The 26,047-nt window shown below is 38.2% G+C and overlaps 1 pseudogene across 1 annotated transcript; it reads right to left on the bottom strand.

Annotated features, from left to right (window-relative positions):
- Positions 1-12,007: 12,007 nt before the first annotated feature.
- On the bottom strand, positions 12,008-14,293 carry LOC103715020 (3-ketoacyl-CoA synthase 4 pseudogene; annotated as a pseudogene). The gene has a single exon (XR_015968919.2). The product of XR_015968919.2 is annotated as a 3-ketoacyl-CoA synthase 4 pseudogene (transcript).
- Between the last annotated feature and the right edge of the window lie 11,754 nt (positions 14,294-26,047).

Below are 26,047 nucleotides of genomic sequence, written 5' to 3'. Positions count from 1 at the left end.
ATATAATGGGAGCCCATGAACCCACTTTAACCTTTTATAATATCATAACTGCTGTTTTTTAAAAGACGATCTGAACTGCTAGATTGATGCACTGTATTCTGTGTTATGGGTGGAGCAGCTGATCCACACAAGGAGATCGTCGTCAAAAAGTTTGTCCCGACAGCGCCCAGAGCCGGGCCTAGAGATTGGAGTCCTGCGTTCGATGTGAGAGAGTGTGCGTGATAGCGAGAGCGATCGGTTTTGGCGACCACCGCTTTTCGAAAGATGCCCCCCCCCCCCCTCTCTCTCTCTCTCTCTCTCTCTCTCTCTCTCTCTCTCTCTGCCTATAAAATCCAACCCTAGCGAACAACGAGCGAGCGTCGTCCCCGAAAAAGAGAAAATTAAAACGAGGAAAAAAATAGATACCAAAATAATAGCCATTCAAAAAAATTATCCCATCCATCTCCCTGTCCCTCCTTGATAACTGAGTTCTCTTGACCGGGGTACAACGCTTTAAAGTGACCGCCACACACCCAAACACCCCATGCACCAATCACAGAATGCCACGTCATCATACGACATGATCCACATCAGTGTTGCTTACGTGGAGATTTCGGGTTGGTGGAAGCCTGCATGTGTTGGTGTGCGGCCCGGGCGTGCGTTCTAAGATTTGTTCCACCTTGGACGGCTGCTACGTGCCACGTCACCACGACACAGGATCTCATCAGTGTTTGTGGTCGTGGCCCAGGGCAGTGTGTTCGTTAGCTTTACGTGTAGCGGACTGTCGGACGGTGTGGATGCGACCCATCTGATGTGGTCCCTCTCCTGCGTCCCCCACACCCGAACGCTTTTCCCTTGTATCGGTGACCATCAACGGCTTTTTAAAATCGGTCCTCCCATCGACGAAATCGAGATTGACCGGATTCTCGGCCTCTGGGGAAGATTTCAGTGATGTCTCCATGAAAAAGCTACCAACTTAATATTTGTCAATGCATTAGCTCTATCATTTCCCGGGGAAACAACTCCTGTCGACGATGTCCTGGGTTTGCAAAATACGGATCACTTTATTTTCACCAAGCAGCCCAGGACTGCATATATATATATATATATATATATATATATATGGCGAAAGATTCATGCACGAATTTTGTTGCCCAGTGATAAATAATATGCATTGATGAATCGACAATTTTAAAAGCAACAAAAATACACGGGCGCAATATTTGATGCATCCAATTAGTGAAGTTTCAGTTGCATCTATGGTGCCAAAAAATGTTTGATCTTCTTCTATGACGTTAAGAGTTAGATTGCATTTTGCATAAATTTTAAAGGATTCCAAACTATTTCATTCATTCACCTGCACATATTCAAAAGTGAGTTGCACGATGTAACATTGGATTCATACAAAAAAAAGGTGAATCATTGTTTCGCGCGAAAGATGCAACCCTTGACCCAATTAGTGATGGTTTCAAAGCATTCCTAAACGATGCCTCATTATGGAATACCATATAGGCTTGAGAGTGTCATACAAGGCCCCCACATGCAGCACCTCGCTTTCTCTTCTGAGATGAGAAGTGGGTATCCAACAATTAGGGTCTTGTCTTACTCTTGCTATAAGAAAAGCAACATTTGAGCTATCATGATAATTACTCGAAGATGTTATTTTTGCAGTTCCAAGGTTTCTGAATGGAAATGAATTGGGGTGATTGGAGGTTTTGGGTTTTAATTTTTGGATGATGGATCCCAGGTAGTTGGACTTGGGGTAGGGTTTTTGAACTGGACATGGACATCTAACGACAAATATGTTCATTCTGGTCCAAATTGTTCCTACTATTCAATTATGCTAGATGGCAGTGATATCAAGATGTGCTATTGTATGCCAATTACAACTCATAAGGTGACAATGCTGTAGGAGTAGTGGCTAAATTATCTTACTCCTCAAATGCGTTTGGATTTTGAATTTACATAAATTTAGCTTTCAAATTGTTATCCCTATTGTCGTTGTTGCTCTAGTATTGCAACTATTGTTACAATTGTTGTTGTTGCTGTTGTTATTCCGGTTGTAAAGAAAGCTCGGAAGTTTTCTTTAAACCAACTAGTTTGAGTTGCCCAACCTGTTTTATACCAACAACCATTTAAGCATCTACAAAACTAACAGCTTAAATGATCTATAATCAATGGGCTATAAAACATACATTTTTGTAGCACTTAACACGGGACCAAGGTTCAAAGGTATACATTTTTTACCTTATTAGTCCAAGTGTTTACATAATATATCTATGAAAATCATATCCCAAGAATATCGTAGCATGACATACCAACATGTTCTGTTGGGCAGCAACTTATGAGACTTTAAAGGGCAAAGGAGGGTACCAATTGGTTGAGTTGGTGCATCTTCTAACCATTTGATTAAAAAAAAGAAAGAAAATATTTTCATGGCTTGTGGAGAATATGATGATTGTAACCCTATGCTAATCATTTAAGTATCAACATTGTTCTCCAAGAGAGTAGTTCAGTAGTAGAAGTAATCTGCCTCTGATGTCTAAAAACATTTCCATGAAATGTGTATGCTTGTCATTTTCATTTTTGAAAGCAAGATTCTGCAAATGCTATATGCGATTGGATAAAATTTTATAGTTATACATAGGGTCCAGTCAACCAAAAATCACTTCAGATATTTGTCTTAAACTAAACCCCTGGCCGGATCATTAAAAACTGAGTCAAGTGCAACTTAAGTTGGATCAGAGGGTATACCTGACCATCCAGAGTACCAATGTCATGATGATTCTGAGTGCGAATTAGGCTTTTAGCTTTTAGACTAACCCATTAGCAGGGATGTGAATGCGCCAGTTCTAGACAGAGAACATCCAAAATTTTGGAGAAATTGACTCACACCCAATCCAAAACAGAGCCTGTGGGTCACTCTGTTAACAAAAGCAAAAAAGTACAGCCATCAGGAATAATGCAGGTCCAAGTAAAATTGGATTAGTTTTACTTAAGCATATTATTAAAGAACTATTATTTGTTAGACTTGGGTTTATGCATCAAATCGTGCACCAAAAATTACACCGCAACCAGAGACCTCCGAGATGGAATGTGAAGAGACCTCAAAACCAACAGGACCAAAGTCCAGCAATATCACCATTAGAAAAGGCAACCTGAAGCAACCCAGGAAGAATATCTGCTATTAGCACAAGGAGAAAAGGAAACAAACTATCACCCTGCCTTCACCCTCCTCTAACTTCAATCCATCTGCCAGGCTTACCATTTAGAGCATAGCTCTCTTAGACTGATACAAAAGTTCCCTGAACCGACCAATTCGTTTCTGGGCAACTCCGCTAGCCTCCAAAACACTAGACAAAAATTCCCAATTCATGTAATCATAAGATTTTTTTAAATCCAACTTCAACAAAACACCTTCCACACTGCAATGGAACACCAATAAACTAGTTTTAAAGCCGCAAAAATCATCCAAAATATTTCTTCCATCCACAAAAACAGGTTGAGAAGAATCAATCAAATTATCCAATAACAACTTGTAACCTATTGGCCAAGATCATGGATACAATTTTATACACAGTTGATGTGACCAATTGATCGAAAATGTTTAATTTCAGAAGTCAACTCAACTTCAGAAACCAAAGTAATCAAAAAATAATCAATAGGACCTGAGTTAACAACACCTTTATGAAAATCATCTATAAGCAAATTTAAATGATCCTTCACAAAACGCCAAGCCTTTTGAAAGACAAAATTAGAAACCATCAGGCCCAGAAGCGTTGCCATTTCCTAGACCCAAAGACAACCTCCTGAATTTTATCCATACTGAAATCCTTGGACTGAGAACCACGGAGAGAATTGCAACCAATAGAACAACTAACTTCCTTTGTACCACCAAATATGCCATTCATATGTTTGTTCTCTTATTTGTGGGAGGTTTCTCTCCATTCTGGGAGTTTGAACATCCTCTCTTTTCTTCCCTAATAAATTCAAGTGGATTCCCCCCCGCCCCATTTGATCTTTTAAAATTCATCAAGGGAGCAATTTGACATGAAGGAGCACACCCATTGCCATATGTCATCTTTGCAAAGCCATGCTTACTTATAAATTCAAAAAAATATGACTCGATTAAAGCAAGTAGATGATTATTGGTGGTGCGCCTACATGTCATTATAGCTTCTGTTCTTTTGAGGGATCTTGACTTCAAGGCCCTACAAAGTTAGAGAATGGATAAGCTGGAAAAAAGAAACTAAATGATCATAACGATGAGCTAGAAGCTTTAGTGATGTGCCAAGTGCCATCTTGAGCAACATTTTCAAAGGCTGATATCTCATTCATCTTGGTCAGGACGGAAGGCTAGAGAATTCAAAAAAATGTAAGATATTGCAACTTATGTACATGGACCGAAATATTGATATATTGAGTGATATTAGAAACAGGAATAATCAATTACGTTGTCTTAGGTCTTGATTTTAGTGTTCAGCAATTAGCATACCCACACAGGGTAGTAATGAAATGCGACTAAGAAAATCATGGCTAATTAGCTGCTATTTTAGGCCTTGATTTTAATAATAATAACTAAAAAAAGACCTATTTAAAATTTGGAAGAAAATCAGAAAATCTCATCTAATATATCAATATAGTGCATTCCAATATTTTGAGAAATATCAGTTTGCATAACATGTGTCATGCAAACACAAACAATACTTGTACAGCTAACATCCATCAAAATAAAAACCAAATTTGTACGGGGCATGGCACTACAAATTATAATGCTGAAACTCCATAATTTACATTTGAAGTTTCAGATGATATCTTATTATTACCAATAACAAGTCCTAATACTGCCCACAAAAAAATAAGGCAGTATAATTCCACTTTGTCTACTTGTTAGAAGTAGAATGCATCATAATAGCCTTTTTGTAGTGCCATAACCATGCAATAAAACTCTACATCAGAGTGACAACAACAGCAGCAGCAGCAGTAGTACATTTCCATACTTGAAGTGGTAGATCTTGGTTTCAACAAGAAGACTTGAATCTTTGGACAAAGAAAGCAATCAGTATATGTCACAAATTTCATAACCTTCAAGTGCACCATGTTCTACAAATTTTTTTACTGGAGAAGGAATTTAACTATTCTAATAATTATTTGACTTTCTTTATTAAACTCCTTTCAAACTAGCGAGCAGCCTAATTTATGTCCGATCCATTGCTTTTTAGACTTTTGAGATTTTTTGCTTTTTCTTCAAAAAAAAAATCAAGTGCCTAAATCATTAAGCAGTCCACCTAAGCAGTCACAGATCATACTGGCTAGAACGACCTGGCCGCCTTGATAACCTATGGTCCATCTTTGAGCTCATACCTTTCCCAAAAGTCTACAGGTTTAAATAAAATGCAGGTTTGCTCCAGGTCTAAGTGAGTCCTAATAGAGAGGAAAAGAACCTCTAATAATTCAATATTTACTCAAAATTGAATTTACATAGCCTCTACTTCTCCTTATAAAGTTAAAGACACCATATGACATTACTAGATATGACACCTCAGTCCTCAATTGACTACGACACTTGCTGACTCCTTCCCTGTACTGTATAGTGAAAAACACCAGAAGACTTTCCTAAAATAGCAAAATTCTAACTCTAGGGAACCTCACTTAACAAGCGACCAGGCTATTTTCAAATTGCAATCCTGATGAATTTAGAACTTTCCTAATCCAACCTAGACCCAAGTTTGAACCCTAAATTATATACGAAGATCACAATAAAGTAGAAATCCAGACCTTCCTAAAAAAGATTCATATTACCATACATGGTATGTAATATACAGTACATACTCATGCTTTGTTTTATATATGCTTAAGCCTATATTAAACACAGTTATGCCTGTTTTTATCACTTGTGCCTATCACACACTGTACCTTTCCTCTTCACATAGTCAAGGGATTAAAACATAAATTGGCATCAAACAAGGGACCAGAAAGTAAATATTTCGTCCACAGGTTGATCACTAAGTGACGGTTGAAACAAGGGATATAAAGCAATTTCTGGATGCTAAACATGACATCAAATTAACTGAAAAAAAAGAACCTAAGCCTACCTTGAAAACCAAATTACATCAAATCAAGGATTCAAGTGTCGTCAATGGTATGCTGATTAGTGGCTGGCAAAGTGTGTTGTGTCATGCATGCCAAAAGAGCAAATATAATATAATATAATATAACAAAGAAATTGACACTGTAGTGAGTGGTATAAAGACATACAGACCTGTCCTCAAAAGGTATCATGGCACATGTGTGCTTGGTGTCAGGAACATGTTGACACGGCACGGCATGACACGATTGGCACTTGAATGATTGAATCCTTGCATCAAATATCTTCTAGATATCCACAACATTAACTACATTTTATTACAATTCTCATGTAAGTTTTTTTAAAACAAAGAAAAAAAAAAGATGTGTAAAGTATAATTACCTGAAGATAAATCTATTAGAGTATTTCGCATTATAGCTCAACACCGCATTATTGATTGTAGTTAAAAACAAACACCACATTATTAGTTGTAGTTAAAAGCAAGACAATCTACTCCTTAGTTCATAGAACTATTATTGATCCAACTCAAATTCACAAAGTCCTAATGAAAAGGCAACTCCTCTAATGACAACAATGATATAAATAGCCTTAAGTACTCAATGATGCATTAACCTTATTTCAGCAAACATTCATTGATTCTCCTCACAGAACTTGACTAAATAAACATATACATTTGGGCCTAATTGGCTGCGGTACCTAACTCATTAAGGTCTTCAGGTTATTTACAGGTTGAGACAGAGCTGGGTCAAAAGGTGAAAGATCCAAGTTTGATCCCAAATATTAGTGGAGTCTAAATCGAGACCTGGCCCAACCAATGATTTTATATGGGCGGTTTGGATTGGCTCTTGCTAGATTGTAATCTAACTAGGATTTTGCGGAGACTCAATCCATTTGTAGCCTAGAAAAAAAAAGGAGACAGTTAGCTCAAAAGTGAAGCATGTACTGTGCTCATTTGGTCCATCAAAGAATGAAATCCAAATGGACACTAAGTAAATTCCATCTATATCTCATAACTATATTCCTGGAATTTCTTAAATATGAGTTGCCATTAATCTAGTGGATTAAAAAATAGAAAAAATGGATATAAGAAAATGTCCTTTTTTAAGGCTTATAGCATCAATGAATGAAATCCAAGTGGACCCTAAGCAAATTCCATCCATATCTCTTAACAGTAGTCTAATAGGTAAAAAAAGAATTTAAGAAGTTACATTTCTTTGGTTTATAGAATTCAAGAATTCTTTCATGTGAGGTTGAATTTTCTTATATGAAGAATCAAGGATAATCCTGCAGGTATCGTTTCTATATTGTTGTCTATATGCATCAGATACCTGTATCCAAGGCGAATAATCTTAGAGACACAGGATATAGTTAGTAGTTGGCTGCACATATATAAAATCAAAAAATGTAGGCATAATATTGAAAAATGCAGATAGAATACTAAATTTAGTGATATCACAATTGGATATTGTAAACTAAAGCTAGAAAGTTCTTTTACAAAGCAATCTTGCAGAGATTGTTGATGCAAACTGATAGAGCTAACTGCCTCCCAGACTCTTATTTCTGGACAACATTCCAATAATTATGATTAAAGTGAAAAAAGTTCACTATTATAGATATACAGGCAACATCAATATTACCCCTCTTACAGCATTTGCTGCTTCAATATGGTGCTTTATCATTTTACTAGCAACTAACAAGAATACTGTTCAGAATTCAATTGTTTTAGTGGCGGTTGGTCAAGTTCATACTGTTAAGTTCAGATAAAGAATAATTAAAAACTACAAAGCATATAGTATTGATAAAATATCATTACGATAATTGACAAGCAAAAACCAAAATAGATCTACATTTTGCAGACAGTATTTGCAAATCTAACCAATGATCAGGGATCTTGAAATGCATACCGTAGATTTATGGTGCAGCAACCATGGTATTTCTTTATCCCTTGTATACCCTCATAATCATGCATCACGTAATGCTCCAACCCCCTCCATCCCTTTTTAACTTCTTGGAGTACCATCCTTGCTATTTGACCAACAAGATTCAGCCAAAGTTTTTAAAAAATGCCCATGGGGTGCAAGAAGCAAGGGTAGTGAATATGCAGTATGAAACAGCATATATGGGTGCATATGCAGTTAGGATTTTAGAAAATATTGTAAAAATAAATTACTTTGATAACAATATTATAAGATTATTCCATAATTATTCTAGCATGACTTGTTAACCTAAAAACTGACAACAGCCCCCTATGCAATATGCTCAAATTTCTTTTCTTTTTTTTTTGATGTAAAACAATATGCTCAACTTTCGAGTATGCTAATGCTGCAACTTACAATCCACTATGTGGCCTAGCCAGATATACATTGGTCCGAGGTGGTGCAGTCACTAGAGCACAGCCACATAGTGGGTGTGCATGGCCATGTGAACTGTATTATAAAACATAACCGTAACCACAGCAGCTTCTTTTTAATTGCAGGAAAATATGAAGATTTTGAAGTTGCTCTATGCTCAGATAGGAGCATCACCCTTAATCAAATTTTGTGCCATCAGAGAATCTTGACTGCTTTAAATTCATTGCTGTCTTGTTACATCCAGCTTTAATAGCTCCACATTGATATGAACTCCCATCAAGCTTATCAGTTAACTATATTGTTCCAGTAATTTCAGATGCAGAAGTAATCTGGAACAGATATCTATCCTTTCATAAATCAATTTGCAACTCTAATCCTATGGTATGGAAAGAGAAAATCAGTCTCAAATTGGATGATAAAAGTCTGCACTGCTTGAGTCAAGGCATTATTGACGGTCAATTGTTTTGCTTGGGCACCAGGATGAGGAAGGTTCTAGACAGAAGCAAAATAATCATATTGAATGATTTATTGATTGTACATATGTATGTATGTGTTTTTCTTGTGCCTGCATGCGCGAGGTTATTGAAACATGATAACTCAGAACATTCACATATAATCTCTATTTCAAATTTTTATCACTAACATATCTCACATTTCAGTTTAAAATCATTTTATGCTAATTTAGTGAGTTTCCACTCATATGGGACGGGGGTTGGGGGAAGCTAATGATCTTTTGAGGGTTTTTACTAGCAAAAACACAAGATTTCATGCACAACTTGAATGGTGCAAAGAAACTGTAATTGGAACTGCACTTGTAGTAGGCAAACAGAAGACCTAACATACTTAAGAATACTTGGATCTATGGATGTGTGACCTTAAATTGATATGCATATTTTGTTTCCAAACCAACTTTAAAAGAAAGAAAATGGAATACATAGTCTGCAGAATGCCTCTCATTCCAGCTCATTCTGTTGTAAAACTTATTTTCAGTGATTAGTTATTGTAAACTATCATTTTCTGTAGCAAGTCTCCAAAACCACTTGGTGAGAATTTATCTAACAGTGAACCCCTCAAAATATGACTCCTAAAATGAAAAGCTTCTTGTAAATGATAAGATAGACCAGTGATTGATTGTTCCGAAGGGATTTACTTTATAAAGCTTTAGTTATATGAAACAAAATTATAAGAATTTTGAATACATTGAGGTTATACCAGGTAGGTATATAAGAAATCAACATAAAAAGGGTTTAAAAGCGATCCATCCACCGAATCTGCCCATTTTATCACAAAGGCCTGAGCCTGCAAATGCGCAACAACAGTAACTAAAAATATGACTATTCTCCAATTACATATTACTTAATTTTGCGGTCCAAGACATTCCTAGAAATCAAGGTAATGCATACCGTATGAACTTTCAATGATAATGCTAATAAATAAATTTTCCGAAGTACTGACAATAAATGCAAAACACGTACACTAGTGCTAACATGTAAACATATTTACAGGCATCCTTATGAAGTTTATAACATGGATTTTGAGCTTGCTTAAATCATAATTATGTCATGTTAGTTTACAATAATCAATACAGATATTCAGGATGGATTGTGATTCAAACTTCTAATAAACAGCTGAAAATAATGTCTGTTTTTATGAAAATTATATATGTATATAAAGCAGTTAATCGTCCATGTCAGGAAATACAAAGTAGCATTTTTGAGCATGGCAGAAATGGATACCTTACTCTCTACAACTTCAAAGGTCAATGAGGCAGTTCCCTGTATCACTAGAATCTACAAATAGGAAATCCAATTTAAAATTATCATAAACTCTTTAAAGCCAAATTTCTAATCCATACAAGCTGCTACACCTTGTGCACTCATCTTTGCATTGGTTTGATTTTTCTGTCATGCAACCTCCATCTGGTTCACCACCTAAAGCACGGCTACACTTATCATCCAAACAACAAATCATGATTCCTTCCACTTTTCGAGATCATTCAAACTAATCATCATATTCACAAGAAATATAATGGGACCTAATGAAAACAAGAGAAAACAACAAACTCAAATTAGCAAATAGCCAAACAATCTATTTTCTAAATAAGCAGAAAAATCAAGGTTTGTTCTTTGTGAACTATAATTTTCTAGAGATATAATAACTATCAACATATAGGCTGAAGCAAAAATATATGCAAAAATTTTAAAAATAGAAAATTAGAAAATCATCCTGCCAAACTACACATCAATAAGGTTTTATCCACATGATGTCAGTGTTTGATCTATAATCCACTTTTACCAGCAACAGGAAGCCTCTGGGGCAAAAAACCAAAGACACTTTTAGCATCAGTACTAGATGACAAGCATTGAGATAAACAAAATGAGGAGACTGATCTAGTGTTTTATAACTTGCTCTTCTCCAAATAAACTATCTGATTAATCATTAAGAAATGCATTATTTTTGACATAGTGATGCAGATTCACATTCCCCCTTTTTTTGCTTCCCTGAATATCATGGTAAACTCAACTCACTAAATATTCGAAGAGGAAGTCCTATTTGATATTACCACAAGCTCTTTCCCAGTCAAGGTTCAATTCATAAAAAAATGTTATGGATTTTACACCAATATCTGATCAAATTAATACAAGCTAGGTATGAGTACCGATACTCTCATTCAGCCAGGAATCAACAAAGACCTTATGATACAAATTCATTCTTTTGAATTGACTATGACTACAGTATTCAAAGCACAACTGCAGTCCCTTGGGTATTCAAGCAACACCCTCCACCTTTATCAACATCAATCTCTTTAAGATATTGCAAGTCGACCAACATTATAAAGATACACAAGTACCAATTTTATTGGATGGCATGTGCAGGATCTAGTAGTGTCTTAAGATAGTCAACGAAGAAAAAACCAATGGCATTCAAACAAAGGCCTCAAGGAAAACCTTGAGACGAACGGAAGAAAGCCATTTTGCAAAATTGACAACACGGTAGGCGTTCAGTTCGCTTTGTAAATAATGACAGGATTCTTGCTGCCCCAGAAAGTTCTTTCTTCAGGTAATCTGATGGTCAATTTCAGCAAATTATCTTAGAACATTAGCTCCTAGCAAAACAATCAGACAAACTCAAGAAAATGCAACAGAAAGATTTATTTAAGAATATATTAAAACAGCATCTTGTGAAGAAAAGAAACTTATCACATGTTAATAAAAGGAACCGACATTTACTATATCCAAGTTTTAAGCATTGTACCTTAAAGACAAAATATTATGTAAAAAGAACTCCAGCATGTATAATATTGAAGGGAAAAATGCATAAAAAATCTTCAACTGGAACAGAGATAATTAAAGCAAACATCATAAAATAAATACTAGATTTCATACAAAATTAGATGGCACTGAAATTATTACTGAAGCCTTAAACATGAGCATGTTGAAATGAAAGTTCATTAGAGAAGAACAAGAAAAGGTGAAAAAGCAGTATGCGGAAGCAGGAAGCGAGTCATAATGTCAATACTCAGTTCCAATGGCATTTTACCTTAGCACACATGAGGGCACTATGCCTGAAAGCTTTCACACTATTAAAGTACAAGAATAGCAATCCCATAATCCAATAATTTAAAGTGCTTTTACAGATACACTAAGACAGCCAATCTTATGAGTCCCATAATTAAATAGCAGATGGAATAATAGATGAACAAAACCTAAGAGAAGAATAGCCCAATCATGTCCCTTACCAGACCACCACGCCCCCCCCCCCCCCCCCCCCCCCCCCCCACCCCCAACCAAAACCAATCAGCCTAATTTTCGATGCAGCCACCATTATTTCTGAGGCTGTAAAGAAGGAATACCATCAACTAAGTGCACAGGGTATCTATCGATGCAGTCCTCCCATGGACTGTTGGGAGAAGGTTTCACGTTGCGAAGAGCCTGCCACACTGCACTGTTGCACTTGAAGCCGCTCCCGAACGCGATCTGCCATACCCGGTGGCCCCTCCGAATCCGCCCCTTGGCCTCGGTGTAGGCGAGTTCATACCAAATGGAGCTGGAGGATGTGTTGCCAAACCGATGCAGGGTCATCCGAGAGGGTTCCACATGGACAGGCAGGAGCTGCAGGTTCTTCTCGAGCTCATCGATCACAGCGCGGCCCCCGGCGTGGATGCAGAAGTGGTCGAACGCGAGCTTGAAATCCGGGATGTAGGGCTTGATCTTGGCATTGAAGAGCTTCTTGGCGACGAGGGTTGCAAAGAAGAGGAGCTGCTCGCTGATGGGGAGCACCAGGGGGCCGAGCGTGGTGATGTTGGTCTTGAGCGCCCCTCCAGCAATGGCCATGAGATCCTTGGAGAGCGAGACGCCGACCTTGCCGTCGTCATCCTGCTCCTGGTAGACGCACTGGAAGGCCTTGTCGTCGGCGCCGCGGTGGGTGCGCACGACGTGGACGAGCCTGTACTTGGAGCGGCGGCGGTCGGTGGAGCGGTTGGAGAGGAGCACCGCGGCGCCGCCGACACGGAATAGGCAGTTGGGGATGAGCATGGACTTGCGGTTGCCGCAATACCAGTTCTGGGTGATGTTCTCGGCGCTGACGACGACGGCGTAGGTGTTGCGGCGGACCTGGAGGAGGTCGCGGGCGAGGTCGACAGCGATGACGCCGGCGCTGCAGCCCATGCCGCCGAGGTTGAAGCTCTTGATGTTGCTGCGGAGCTTGTAGTGGTTGACGATCATGGCGGAGAGGGAAGGGGTGGGGTTGAAGAGGCTGCAGTTGACGACGAGGATGCTGATGTCCCTGGGCTTGATGCCGGTGTTGCGGAAGAGGGCATCGAGGGAGCTGAACATGATCTGCTGGGCCTCCTCGCGGGCGTAGGCCATGGAGGGGCAGGGCGGCAAGAAGTGCAGGGCCTCGGGGAGATGAGTCTCCTCGCCGAGGCCGGAGCGCTCGAGGACCTTGCGCTGGAACTCGAGGGCGTCGTCGTTGAATCCGCCGCAGAGGCGGGAGCGCTCCATGAACCTGCGGTAGGGGACCTGGAGGCGGTCCGGCGGGCGGTAGCAGGCGTAGTCGACGAGGTACACCGGGCGGGGCCGCGTCATGATGTAGAGGGTGCTACCGAAGACGAGGAAGGTGGAGCACACCACGACGCTCACCAGGTTGTACTGGAGGTGGACCCACAGCTGCCGGATATCGGCGCGCCCCGCCTCCACAAGGATCATCGCCATCAATGGAATCAAAAGCAAGGTCAGCAGGTGGGTGATCAGATAATGATACCCTAATTTCACATACTTCAGATTTACGCTCTGGAGGAAGTCCGGCAGCCGCCGGCTCGGGCTTTGCCCGTCGGCCGGATGCTGGATCGGGGCGCTACCCGCTCCTCCGTCGCCCATCCTGGACCCCTCCTGGAAGTTGAATCTATAAGAGACTCCGGAAAGGGGATGATGAACAGATAGATAGATTGATCGAAAGGGGGCAGGATCCCGTTTGCTATCTATCTGCGTCTACGGTTTGTCTATTTTTGATGCTTCCAGGCTGGTCTTTTGCACGTATCTTCACCCTCGACCCCCTGTTTCGGTGGCTGGTTGGCTTCTGTTTATATAGGCATAAGAAATAAAAGAATATCCCCAAAAAAAAAGTCCGACCCGTGCAGGAGAGCAGAATAATATATGGTTGGGAGAAATCGAGTAGGAGACGGATTGGACTGGCGAGTGGAATAATACCACGCGATGTAGGCGCTGGTGTTGCTATCGACGGTTTTAAGAAGCGACGGAACAGAGAGATCCTCAGAGAGGAGGCGAGTGATGGCGGCACGAGCAAACGACGGCGTCCGCGCTGTCCCCCTCGCGCGCGGATGAAAAAGTCTCCCCCGCTGGGCCCGCCGACGCTGTGGTGGGTGAGGGATGCCGTCGAGAAGAGAGAGAGCGTGTGTGCGAGAAAAAAATCGAAAGCGAGATGGGGAAAGACCAAACACTAATAAACAAGGCTTAAATATTTTAAAAATTTTAAATTTTAAAAAAAATTATTTTTATCCAACACTTTGTTTCGTTGCAATCAGACCCTCGAACTTTCAAATTGTTGCAATTTCTGTCCTCCCGTCTGATGGCTGTGATGGAAGTTGACCCGTGCGATCATTGATACATAGAGGAAGCTGATATTGCAAGAAAACCACATAGTTGTTGATGTAGACTGAAGTACATCCTGCTTTCCTTTCTTTCCTTCCATTTCCTTTCTAATTTCTCTCCTACGTGATGTGGCAATATGCAAATACAAATGCATATGGCATTTAAACTTGGTATAAGATCATCTGTAATACATGGCATGACCTCTTGAATGCTATGAATGGCAAATAGTTTTGTGAAGCTTCGCTATATAGGTTTTCTGTGAGCTGCATGCCAGTTGTGGAACTCTGTTGCATTAGCATTACCATATAGGTTTTATGAATTAAATGGACCATGAATTCAAAGCTGAAGCTGAAGAGAGTTCAGAGCTATGAAACTGAGGTTTTAAAACAGGACTGAAGAGAGTTTTCACAGCTGTGAAACTGAGGTCTGAAACATAGAATGAAGAGAGTTTTAGAGCTATGAAACATGGATTGAAGAGAGTTTAAGAGCTGTGAAGCTATGCTCTAAAACATGGACTGAAGAGAGTTTAAGAGCCATGAAGCTAAGCTCTGAAACATGGACTGAAGACATTTTAAAGGTAAGTGAAATTGATAAGTTTCACTGCATAACTTGGAGCTCCGAGACGTTCAAACTGAGCTCAATTTCAGAGCTCTAAAAATTTGAGAATGAGCTCAGAGCTCTGAAACTTTAAGACTAAGCTCAATTTCAGGGCTCTGAAACTTTGATAGCTTATTTTTTAGGAGCACTAAACCTTCGAAACTGAGATTTTGACCAAAAGGTAAGTGAAAAGTTTTAGCTGAAACTTTGCGACTGAGCTCAGTTTCAGAGTTCTCATGTATATCATTAGTTTCATCCTATTGCAGTCACCTGTATATTATTCAAGTTATAAAACATTCTTATAAAACAAATTGAACTTAAAACATTTTTGCATTCAAGTTAAGTACGGCCAACTGTATAGCATAGCTCTGAGACATTGAACTTATGGGTCTAACATTAGGATTCGAATATGGAATTGGATTGAATCGGAGTCACTCGTGACTCAGTCTGATCCAACCCTTTTGCAGCCCTAACCGACAGCCCAATAATTCTAAGATTGTTTCAAAATTTAGTCCTCCTGGAACCATCCAACATACTGACCCTACAGGTTAGTCCCCCTAACACTACTTTCTTGAGCGCCTGGCTGAGAAGAAGTAGACTGACTAGATCCACTAATGATAATGTCCCTTCTAGCATCTAAATGTGCTATGAGTGATCCCCTTACAGAAAGGTCGGGATAAAAATGAAAACCCCCAAAAAAGTTTGAGAGTTTTAAAGTAATTAAACCAATAAATAAAAGGTGCGCGAGCTCCAAATGGGCCAGAATACCTGGGACGCCCACGATTGCTAGCATAATTAATCCGTCCAATTTTAGGGGAAAAATACTAAAAAATAACATCCCAACAAAATACCTGTCATCTAATATTGTGGTGGACTTTGACCGGATCAAACCTCTTGATTTTGTACTTCGTGATGGATGGACCCGTATGCGACACTGAATCTGATTTTCAGTGAAAACAAAAGCGACAGCCCTTGGATGGAGTCAAAGTCCCCGACACCTGGAGAGAGTCAGATCACAGCGGGGCTCCAAATTCTCCCACCTACCGCTTTGAACCGATTTTTTTTTTCTTACAAGCTAGTACATATAAATTTAAAAAAAAATCAAAATATATTACATCTCGAAGCGCATTACACTTTCTTTTTCTAATCTAAACATGTCTCTAAAATGGTTGGAATACTTTTCAACAGCGTGAAGAAGAAAGAGAAGCAGATTAACATCATCCCTTTAACAACTGGACATATAAAACGAGTTACAAAGTTTAAACAATAAATTTTAGGTGTGATGCCCAGTCAAAGTACAGTGGCTTAGAGCAGGAGAATCTTATCCGGCTTCGCCAGAATCACTCTTTAATTGCACAGGACATTGACTTCTCCCGTTGCTAACACAACTGCTGACGAATAACTTGTGCCGCACGATCAAAAGTCACTTCAATCAAGAAAAAAAAAATCCTTCAGCGCAGCCGGCAAGGTCTAGTTCAAAAGGCTAATTAAAATGTTTGCCAGAAAGACTTCAGGCATTATCTCTTCAATGAAATAAGAACATCGAATACCTGCTATACGTTTTCTACTTGGTGATATTCTAAAAATCACAGCTATACTTACCAAATTGGATTGACAAATTCATTCCCATATTTTTCTCGTGGCTACTTTTCTATTCCTTTTTTTTCTCGTGGGGTGAAAGGTTAAACATGGAAGAAAGGCATGACCAACTTAGTTTTCTTTTTTTTCAACTCGTGTCTCTGTAATCACTGAATGGCCCTCGAATCTCATGCATACTTGTACAAGAGGGCAAACTAGTATATGAATGTGTGGCATAGGACCCAATGCCAAATTTAATAATGCTACGTTATCGCTTTAGCTTGTTAGTTTCGGCTTAGCCTCGCACACGCTTTGTCTGAGTTCAGGAACATAGTTGCATACAATTCAACTGATGTAGTTCCTCTACCTTATGTTGCGTAATCATGTTGCTTTGTATCTTTGTAATTAACTTGTACACTTCAAGAAAAGCTGGGGGAAGCACTTCGCCTCCTCCATTTACCCTCAAAAGAGTTTGGTGGAGGTAGCATTGACATCATTCCTTGACCTTACATATGAAAGCCACTTTAAACCAAAGCATCCAATAGCCTAAGGTCACCTAAGTTGTATGATATATATGTCACCTGAATTCAGATAGACAAGTCTAAGGGAGCATTGTTAACCAGATTTTGATCACCAAACTGCAAATCTCTCTCAATAAAATGAGTAACCGTGACCAACAAGGCTGATCGAAGCCACACGGAATCCACCTCTGAAGTTCCTCTGTTCCTTATCAGAAAATAGATCCGCTATCAACACATGTTTTTTAATTCAGAGAGAAAATCTTATGCCTCAACTGGTTGTCATAATTGATGTTAACCCTCCACCAATCAGCCTGATAGACCGATTGAAGAATGACTTCGTCAGCACCCACCAGATCCGGGTCTATGCTCCAAGATATGCCTTCTCCTAACAGCCAATTAAATGTCCAAAAACACATACTCTACTTCCTCTGTTTTCCTTCTTCTTCTTCTTCTTTTTCATTTTGTTGTTATCAACATATGAAAATATATTTTCAAACCAACATAGTGGGATTTTGCATGCCCAGCTAACTTATTCATAGGATGTCCTGTTCACCAGGGGAAAGCTGATTTCAAGTTTACAGTACAGTTTAGATGGGACAGACTGAAGAAAAATGCTGGAGGTATTGTTGGGTAATTCAGTTTGATTTCAATTACATGTACCATAAATTCTTAGGTACCACATAAAATAAATTGTTATGTAACCTTTTAAAAATTAGCTGCTGTTTTCTATAGCAATAAAAAACATGCCTCATTTTGTGGAACCGTACTTTGGATTCAACATGGAAACTTATGCCCCTAATGCAAAACACACGGAAACTTGGGCTATAAGAAATCAACATGATTGTGGCGGTAACCTTTGACTACTCTAAACAATGGATAGAGTGGATAAGGCTTCAAAATTTACATAGCCATTACTTGTTTGACTGATGAAACATTAATATCTCACCGTAGTTACTGATAGGGTTGTTTGGCTCCGAAATTAGTACTAGAACTGTTTCTGCCCGATCGAGAAGTGAGGGTGATGCGCTGATCGAGCAGAGGTAATCTGTGGTGAAGTTATGTTCACTACTTCAGTTTGAGATACATGTATAGCTTGTTTGACTTCAGTTCAGGATTGTAGTCCAGGCTTCTCAAGTGAAGGCAAGGGGCTTAACAGAGGTAGGTTGACATCAATCTTTAGATTGAAGATTTCTAGTACCAAATTTTGTTCCAGCTGATCTAAGGTTCTTGAAATAAGAGGAAAGATGATATGCTTGGATAAGGTGATGATAATGATAGCGGTGCATGTAAGAGATTCCGATAAAAATTCCAATTCTAAATTTTCAGTCATGCTGCACCTATTCACTTCAATTGGCAACTCTCTGCATGATACTGCGAGTTCTTTAACCTGCACCTTGCCTGTGAAAGCCATTCTAAATCAAGACATCAAGTAGCTTTAGCTTATCTATGTTGGTTTCAAGATATCATACCAGAAGCAAATAAGAGAAGGCTAAAAGAACATTGTTAAGCAGAAATCAGGCACCTAATCATACATCCGTCTCAATAAAATAAATAAACATAACTAGCAAGCCAACCAAGCTACATTGTATCGAGCTCAAAAATTTTTCTCCATCTCTTCTCATAAGAAACAAGGGTCCACTAGCAGCATAAATTTTTTCTTCAGATTCAGTTCATATTTTAAGCATCTTATGTTACGACAGCTTGCCACCTTGATGTCGGCCCTCCACCTAAATCCAACTTGACATCCTCATTGAAAGAGTGACTACATCAAGATACTTCATATATGGGTCTGTGGACAAGGAAATGTTCCCTGCAATTGGACTAGGAAGGTTATATGGTCTTAGCATGCCGACCAAACTTATACTCCCTTTTATTTTTTTTTTTTTTAAAAAAATTGTGAACCAAACTGGTGCCCAGCTACCCTATTTTATGATTTGTCTTCATGGTGGAACACATAATTTGAATGTTCAAGTTTATGATTCAGTTGACAAGAGGAGGGCTGAAGTTGGAGGGCTTGTAGGGTCCACTGGACTTACAATTCAAGGTCTGAGATCCCAAAAATCACCAGTTAAATGAAGTAGGGGTGTTCTCATAAATGGATGCAGCTAAAGTCTCCAAAACTAACTCAATAACTATATAGATATCCTCTCCAGGATACCATTTAGAGGATATATCTCATCCAAATCTGGGATACACAAATATCCTCTGAATCCTTTGCAGGATACAGTCCAATGCTATGTTACCATTGATGCAGCAAAAAAGTAGCAGCTATCATTCATTCTGCTCCATAATTTTGCTCAATCAGACAGTAGTTCATTCTGCCTCAATTTTGTAACTTGTGCCAATGACTCTCATGAAAGAACAAAAGCAAAGAACTCCCTAATTGCAGCATGAGCAGAAGTGCCGAGTCTATATACTTGCATATACAAAGTAAGTTTAGTGTTAATCAATACTAATAACTGAAGACAAGCTGAAGTTTACGATGAGAAATGGTAATTTGATGAAATCTAGTGAAGAGAACGATGTGAATATGGGAACAACACCCATTTGGCTCTGATATTGGCATCCATGCTGACTTTAGGTAATAATGAAGCAAGGTAATAAATTGCAAGTTCCAATTCATAAATTTTGCTTGCAAGAGCAGCATTATGGATTTACTAATTCAAGGACATGAAAAATTAAAGAAAAAACAAAAATGGTCATATGTTAGATGATTGATACTGTTATACTGACATCACATAAGCAATGTAGCAAAAGAAATTTTGCCTTATCTGATAGTATTCACATCAGAGTTATTTTATGTACGCATGTGCATAAACACATACATATGCATGTATTTATGACATGGCTCATACTGATTTTAATAACTACTTAAGTAATAAAGATTATATATACATTCTTTGAACCATTATTAAATAATAGCATTAACTTATCAGAGTAATCTAAGCTATGATCCTACTATTCATGAGTTCAAGCCTAAGCAAGTAGAGAAGCAGCAAGAAATAATCTCATTATCATTGAATGGCAAGGCAATATGCTTAAACTCCTAAATTATTCTAAAAACGTTCGATCATAAAGATAACAGAGATGGAACCCAACCAAAAATGAACTGACAAAAAGGCAACAACAACATCTATCCTGCCCTTTAGGAAAGTATTCCAGGAAAACTTTAGTATGAATTGAATATAAATTGCTGAGTCCATATGCTAAACCACAAAATTAAAGAAAGTTATGTAGTGGTATATCTATAACAGAGACAGGTAAAGAAAGGAAGTCCTCAACTTTAAGTTATAAGTTAAATCCAAAAAGAAATCTTCACAAACTTTATCAAGCTTCACTCTATCAAAGACACTTATCAGTGGTGGGTTAATTACATGTACCCACAGATTCTTGGGTTTATGATGTAATCAATTAAAAAACCTTAGTTATTGATTTTTTGTAGCATTATTGCTCTGATGGTTCATCATCCAGCATGGTAATATAAGAAAAGAAGGAATTTTTGTGATCTGAAAGCAGACTATATGGGCCTGTTTCTTGACAATTCTATGTGTAATATTAAGTGCGCGTCCTGTGTACTCGAGCCACAAACCAATTTGCATCCGAATATCATTCTTGGCTAAAATTTTAAATCATATTGCTTTTGTTGCTCCAATTTAGCAAACATTGCCTAGTGCAAGCAACAGCAAGCACCATTCAGACAGAAAAATCTTCCATTGTTTGCACCAAGATTCATGGAGCAATCCTGCACAATCACAAGTTGAGTCAAGTCTAGAGGGAAATCTAATATGAGAAAGAATATATTAGGAGATACTCCCTTGCTTAATTATATATAGTAAGGTCAAATGGCAGAAGTTTTATTCATACTTATATATAGTTTAAGATATATTTCCTTGCCCACTGGACTTCAAAAACACTAAGAATAAACTTCTCCCAATTCATTCAGCATTCTCTCCAATCCCTTCCACATGGGCAATGAAGAGAGGAAGGAAAGAGATTAATTTCCAAGTAAAATCAATGGTTTCCATGAGTTATTTAAAATCAAGCAGAAAATTCACTCTTAATCTTAAAAAAAAAAATTGACCACGATTTTACACCTCCAAATGCTACAAAATTTTCTACATTCCACCTACTGATAAAATCCTAACTGAATTCGGCTCCGAGGGTATCTAAGAGAGCATCAAATTGTTAATCTCGAAGGGAAGTTAAAAAAAAAGAAGAAGAAGAAATACAAGCGAATGCCCTATATCATGATGGAAATTTAAGAAAACTTTTAGACGAAGAATAGATTTACCTGCGTTCATCACCGAATAACGATTGATTTAACGAAATATTTCAACTAGATCTTCGATCCGTAACACATCACAGAGAACGTTCACCCAGAACACAAGTAGAAAAAGGCCTTGCACCGATTTGGGCCGGAACGGGCGGGTCGTTTGTTCCTATCAATGAGAATGAGGACGAACCCGAGCCCGCAAACGAGTAAATTTTGGGCTCGGATGACCTCCTTCGCAACAATTAAACAACCCTATGGCCATTGCCGGTGTGACGGGCGTAACAAAAAATTGGAGTCCTAATCTATTGGCATGGCATCTTTTTGCGATACATTATCTGTTCCAATGGGTCTTTATCTGCTGCAATTTCGATCTTGATCTTTCACTATTGTTCACAGTGCCAGATTATGAAGGCCTCTTTCATTATGTTTTGTGAGACATTCATGGCACCACCAGATGGGTTGGGTCGGGTCGGGTCGGGTTGCCTTGCCTGATGGGTTCTTGATTTTCACATGGTGCAACTTGGGTCCGGTCAACCAAAACCTGGTTCGGATTCAACCCGTTGTTCGTGTCGGGAGTGTCAGGTTAGGCTTATAAGTGGAATTGGATTTGGATTGGTGAATATGGTTTAAAAGTCAGGGTAGATTTTGATTGAAGGCTCGAGCAATGTTATCAAAACTAAACCCGAATTCCACCATACTCTACACTCCATTCACATTTTAAATATGCCAGATTATTATACTTCTTTTGTATTATTATAATTCAGTATTCTTGTTTATGTAATTTTTAATTTTGTTGGAATATTCCACGTCTTACAATTTTCTCTCCTTCACATACAATCTATACCGAGTCCATGTCGATTGAGAAATTCACAAGGTGTAACTTTCATTGAATTCTTATACTTCCCACACTAACTTCCGATTTTTTTTTTTTCCTTTCCCTTGGATTTCTTTTTTTCTTAATTTTGTTAATCTACTTCCTGGCAATCTAAAGTTGGGTTATGACAGATAACTACGAGATGGGTTAGGACGTGTGGTTCAGGTTGAGTTAAAGCAAGATGGATTGGGTTGGCAAGTTAAAATGGGCCACGTCATGCCAAGTTAAGAGAAAATGGAGCAGGATGGATGGGTGAGGTCAGCCTGGTGGAGTTGAGTCCTCAAAGCGCCTGCATACGAGAGTTATAAAGGTTTCAGTAATGCCGTTGCTTCATTGCAGCGGATCCCATCCAACAGCCGTTATTTGCTCCATCTCCATATGATTTAGTTATAATAGCATTACAATCAACGAAAAAAACAAGAAAAATACAAATGAGAAATTAGGGTTATAACATGCATTATAATCATTTGTAATTATACACTTTTATAACCTGTTATAATGATCATTGTCTTTTTCTCATTATTATATATACCACGTAGCAAAGAGAGTCCATGAATGTTAGGATGATGGTTATAATGTTATACCAATGGTTGTTATGTTATACCTTGCGAGAGCACAATAAAGTTAGTTCAATTGCATGGTTGTTATTGTGAGGATTCCGTGTCAGCATATGTTTAGTCCCACATCATTTATTCGCCGGAGAAATTTTGAATACTTATACATGACTAAAAAACTCAAAAAATACCTTTCAGTTAGTCTTATTAGGTGAGGTTCTGAGTTGTTATAAATAGTATCAGAGCAGACCCATCTTATGACCTATGTGGACTAAGAAACACTGCAGCATAGATCGTGGTGTTTGCAATTAAATTTAAATGAACTTAGACCCTCATTTCGATGAAGATGTCAGAACTTAAATGGGAAGAGCATGTGAGGACCCATGGAGACGTTTATTTAGTCCCACATCGATTATTCATTGGAAAAATTATAGGTACTTATATAGGACTAAGGAGCAATGTGCGTCAAAAGACTTGAAGAGTTATTAGAGGTATTCCCATATTAAGATTGTCGGTGAGTGAATTTGACAAATTATATCAAATCTTTAATGACATAGTTATCTTAGCCTCAAGAGATCGATATCTTCAGTTTGTAGAATCATTAAAATCTATCAATTGTTATTTTGTGAACATTGTTTTAGTCTAAACTTTTTTTTTCATATTTCAGAAACCATTGAATCAAGAACTCTGCTTCAACCAGTTGCAGCTATAAAACAAATTGCCGCAGACTAGACTTCAAAACAGAGCATACGTAAGCACGTCCAAGTTCATGGACCTATACGGCTGTTGTTGGACTCACATAGCTGCCATGGACCCATGGTTGTCGAAACAGAGCTGACTTGTAACTTCAATCTTCTTTTAAGGCTTGCCTCAATCAAAGCTGCAGCAAGATTGAAAGTGTTGTACAATGATTTGATATCAAAGAGATATAGATGATCACAGAGTTCTCACACTCTCTCTCCATTTAAACCCTGACGAATAATAAATCCATTCTGTAATGTCTTCTAATCCATATAAGCTATGAACAAAATCCGCTCTGATATTATTTATAACAATCCAGTTCTCATCTAAAAATGCTAGCTAAAAGGAATTTTTTGAATTTCTTAATTCTGTATAAATATCCAAGATCTTTCCGATGAATACTGATGTAGGACTAAATATATGCCTGCATGAATTCTCACATAATATTATTATTAATTATATACAAAAAATCGACTTATTTTTTATATTTTATAAAAAAAATAATTACTACACTCCTTTTACATAGCTCTATCCCATGTTAAAAGAAACCATAACCATACAGCAGCCTACAAAATGTAGAAAAGCAATTGATTTTAGGCTTTTATGTAGAGAATTGAACTTTACATAAAAATTGATATTAAATATATCTCTATAGCTTTCTAAGAGAACAAATGCTTATTATAGCAATATTTAATAAAAATTTAAAATGTGAATCAACGAGGTGAGAAATTTGTCCCTTGGCTATCAAAGTATAAAGATTATCTCTCTTTTTTTTTAAGAAAAAAAAATGTTTTGCACCTCTTCCACTTTCCCGCTTCTCTTGTTTAGTTACATAATATGGACTTATGGAGTGGTGAATCAACTGCAAATTCATTTTTCGTTTTTTTCACAGCAATCGATACTAGTAGTTGGATCGGCCAGATGCTCCCAAGAGAAGAAATGGTAAATATGTATGTGATCCTTCTGTTATAAGTGAGTAGATCCATTGAATATAATCATACAGAAGAAGAACGCTAATATATAGAGGAAGAAAACCTTCTGAATGCCATAAGGTTCCAAACTTAAAAAAGGACACAATTACATAGGCAAGCCAAACACTTCAATTTGTGGCCTGTACACAAGCAGTCTGCATGCAGGTGATTCGGATCACTTCTCTTCCAGCTTTTTTTTTTTTTTTTTGACTTTTTTGATTAAAAGGAGACTAATGGGCAAGGAGCCACATTAGCCACCAAAATTTATAGAGAGAGCTACGTACAGACCTCAAAGGCTACAGCCAGATGGGAAGAGAATACAGAGAATATACAAAATAGGAGTAGATTAAAACAAATTGTGCCATCGAATCAATCATCTTCTTGTATACCTACTTTCTAATACTGCTTGTCACTCTTGGTGGCTATCTTTTTTATGCGCTTAAGTAGCCATCACTACCGAACATTGTCTTGTCCCCTCTACTTTTTTATGCCATAAAGACTCCGATCTAATTTGATTAGTGTAACAGTGTTCCAGTGATTTATTAAGGCCCAAAAGCCTCCACAAACAAGTTCTCCACTTAAGTTCTCTTGCGTACTGTATCGTATAAATCAAATGACAATGGCAACAAGCAACACTATTGCTGCATACTTCCAACCAGCTCCTAAAAAGTATAAAAATCCTCTCACCTTGGCCTAATGGCTGATTGCCATGTTTTTTTTTTTTTTCAAAATAATTGATCCATGTTGCCACCCTCCTCACTTCTTGATTATAATGGTTGAAGCACTGGAGTTGAGGACTACATCAATGAAAACCAAAACATTCACCACTAAAAAGCTCGGTGATGCTTTCTTGACGACCCTTATTGGGAAAAGTTGCAATTGCTCAACTTGCATCTTCGTTGCCTTCACCATTTACTTAACCGTGTATTTTTCACAAAATCGGGCGTTATAAATGGGAAGACGCCAACTTTTGAGTTAGTAAAATCTCTTGCATCAATATAAGAGATCTAAAAGCAATCCCAATCTAACTTTTGATATTTAGCTTAGCCTCTACTATTATAATTCCAAAATTGAAAAATAAAAGTTATTTTTTTAAACAAAACAACAACAAATTATTAAGCAAGCGTAACACACGTTCACAAGCAATGGCTGATGGATCGATAGAAGTGAAGATTACATGGGACCTACGTGACATGGGATAGCCAAAATGCATGCACCTGAATTCACGTGCAGGCAGTGCTCCAAGCAATACGAACGATAAATATTTCAGCAGGCGAAGGAAAAGACCCCACTCTATGAAGGGTCACCCGAGATCTAAGGCCTTTTTCTGCTATTCTGGCAGCCCGTGATTGCTAGAGACCGCAGGCTGCTGAAAAAAATGAGAACAGAGTGGGGACAGCCCCTTCGGGC

The sequence above is a fragment of the Phoenix dactylifera genome, chromosome 9, assembly GCF_051530095.1.
Source record: "Phoenix dactylifera cultivar Ajwa chromosome 9, Ajwa_hap1_PhDact_Kaust_v1.1, whole genome shotgun sequence".
In the NCBI taxonomy this organism is placed as follows: Eukaryota; Viridiplantae; Streptophyta; class Magnoliopsida; order Arecales; family Arecaceae; genus Phoenix; species Phoenix dactylifera.
This window is presented reverse-complemented; position numbering and strand designations above follow the sequence as displayed.